The sequence below is a fragment of the Pituophis catenifer genome, unplaced genomic scaffold (genome assembly GCF_029215685.1).
Source record: "Pituophis catenifer annectens isolate HBS135680 unplaced genomic scaffold, rPitCat1.0.hap2 SCAF_1, whole genome shotgun sequence".
Lineage (NCBI taxonomy): Eukaryota > Metazoa > Chordata > Lepidosauria > Squamata > Colubridae > Pituophis > Pituophis catenifer.
In genome coordinates, this window is record NW_027256881.1 from 175219591 (window position 1) to 175222694 (window position 3104).

At 33.0% G+C, this 3104-nt stretch overlaps 1 pseudogene; it reads left to right on the plus strand.

Moving 5' to 3' along the window:
* The first annotated feature begins 465 nt into the window (after window positions 1-465).
* Window positions 466-1011, plus strand: LOC139309572 (histone chaperone ASF1 pseudogene; annotated as a pseudogene).
* Window positions 1012-3104: the final 2093 nt, after the last annotated feature.

Consider the following 3104-nt stretch of genomic DNA (forward strand, 5'->3'; position numbering starts at 1 on the left):
AGCAATGAGCAGATCTCAGGATATGCCCTTTGTAATCAGCAGTTATTCAGAAGATGACCATTCACTCAACATAGCTTAGTTCTCAGTCCTTTAAATCATTTAGTGTTCCTCTTCTTTACTGAACTCTACTGTCAAATTCATATCAGTACTGTGTTCAGTCACTTAGGCATTGTGGTTTGTAAATTCAGAATGTTGGCATCAGGATTTATAATTTAGGGCTTCGGTTATCGGACCTTGCAGATTGGGAGTTAAAAATGCGAGCAATTCCAGTTTTCATTCCCTTTGGTAGTGAAATAAAATCACCAAGTCAATTCAAGCCTTGCAAACTGGGACTTAACTGGCGGCCAAAGAGCCCCTTCCTTGTCTTCTCTCTTCCCCGTGGCTGGAGGAGGTGGTGTTGGAGAATTGGTGCTGTAATTTGAAATTGAAATTTCAATTACCCACCCCACCCAACTAATTTTCAATTTGGAATGGAAAATTGTTTATGTGGGCTCAGCAGAAAGTGAGGAATATGATCAAATTTTAGATTCAGTTTTAGTAGGCCCTGTTCCTGCAGGAAGACATATGTTTGTATTTCAGGCAGATGCTCCTAATCCAGGATTTATTCCTGATGCAGATGCTGTAGATGTAACGGTTGTCTTAATCACCTGCGCTTACAGAGGTTAAGAATTTATCAGAGTTGGGTATTATGTAAACAATGAATATACTGAAACAGAATTGAGGGAAAACCCTCCAGTAAAGCTGGACTTTTCTAAGATCCAGAGGAATATTTTGGCATCTAATCCCAGAGTCACAAGATTTCATATTAATTGGGAGGACAACACTGAAAAACTGACAGATGCCGAGAGCAGTAACCCAAACCTCCAGTCAATCCTTTCTACAGATGCCCTGCTTTCAGCCTCAAAAGGGTGGCCAACATCTGAAAACTCTCTAAATGTCATGTTGGAATCTCATATGGACTGCATGTGACCTTCTGCACTATGTTATATGTTGAGCTCTAAACACACACAGTACACAGAACACAACCATCATGGAAACATTTTCTTTGGAATTACATATTTAAAAAATGTGAAAATTGCTTAAAGAACACACACCCTGTAGAAAGTTTATAAGGAAAAGTATTTGAGTGGATGTATAAATAAAACTATTTTTGAGTTTAAAAAAAGGGATTTATAATTTAGAATTTGTATAAATCCAGCCAATTTTGACTTATTCAATAAACAATGTTTAAACAGATATGGTTCAGCATTTTTTGTGAACTCACTTTTCTGCATGGTTACAAAAGGTTTGCTTTAGAGGCCTATGTTCAAGAATGTTTTGTCCTTCTGGATTTTTTATATTCCTTGTAATACAGTATCTTTCAGGGAATATTAAAAAAACTAAAAATTATAGTAACTTTTAAAAATACTTTATTTTTTCAAAATAAAACTAGATACACACACAAATATATATGGCCACATACAGTTATACTCAGTCTGTGTGTATGGGAGAGAGAATGTAAACAATGGGTTGTAAAATAAAACAACAACAATCAATTGCTATTAATCAGGTGAACATTTATGTTTCTGTATTGTACAATAATTCAATTGGTCTGAAGCATAGTCTTCAATTCTTGATGTCTTGATTGATGCTAAACATTGGCAATATAGTCAGAAGAATTTAGTATTTTTGACATGCAATAATAAATCTAAAGTTATTTTAAGAACACTGAATTTTAGGCAAAACTGTAGCACTTTTACTGACAGATTACATGTTTGTGGAAAGTTTAATCATTAAATATTTTCTGATGTGCCCAATATATAAAAATAAGATTTTTGTTGGTGTATAAACCTTGTTTTAAAATCAAAGGGGACCAATTTAACATTCTTTAAACAAGCCTCCGTTGATTTGCACAAACAAGGCATTCAAGTTTGTTACTCCAAGGTTGCATACATAATTAATACCTATTTCACCTGATTCACTCTGCTTCTTTTATTAATGGATTACTGCCTTTGGAGATTCCTATTGATTCCACAAAATCTCTAATTGATATGGAACTTCCAATTTGTAATACCAGAGGGATGAAATAATCCAAATAACAAATACCTCTGCCAAGTATCACCTGTGATTTCAATCTCTAGAAAAGTGTTTAAAATTGTCTTATCAAAGCTATGTTGATCTAAGTAATAGTATTATGACAGGCCAATTGAGTTGAGGAAAGGATTTTTCAGATATTTTTAAATTGGAGAGTATCCCATAATGAAAGCTTTTCACAGTAAAAGAATCAAAACTATATATACTAATATGTGTCATATTCTCTGCAGCATTATATGTATATTAAATCTGATCCTCAAATCAGCAACGATCCAAATTTTTGTCAATACTTCAATGGAGTGAAAAACAAATTCCTCAAATGAATTATTACATTCCTTACACCAGCTAATAATTTACATTAAAATAAACTTTGAATATTTAGAAAATTAAATCCATCTTTCTTAAGGCACTTGTAATTTATGCAATAAAAATCTTGATGAATACCCTATTGTAAATATATATTCAATGTCATAAAAATAGTGTGAATGTAAATAGCAATTTAAGTTTAAAATATAAGTCGGCCTTGGAGTTAAATCTTAATTATATTAAGATGCATCTATCTACTAACCCAATATTTTAAGAAATCCAGGATCACCTCTCTAAATCTTTCTTTATATTCAAATTTGACTATTGAAAAAACTTCCAAACAATTTTTAAAGCAAAGTAAACAACAACAACAACAACAACAACAACAACAACACTTACAACAAATCTTTGAATATGTGAAAAGTATTAATGAGGCCTTTGGCATGAGCTCTGATTTAAACCTCAGTGTTAATATTTTCAGAATGTCTAATATTGTAGGGTAGGTAAGAGACAAACGAGAAGATAGAACTCTAAAAGAAACAAAATCTGTAAGAAGTAAAGTGGTTTTCTAGCTTTGGCACAGCTCAATGACATCAGAAATTGAGTTCGTTATATGACTTTGCCCCTGTCCCAAAGATCTTTTCCAAGATCTTCCATAAAGTTGAGAATTGCCTACCAATAGGCATTATCTAGGCATTATCCCAGGAACTGGGCCAAGCCTGTTA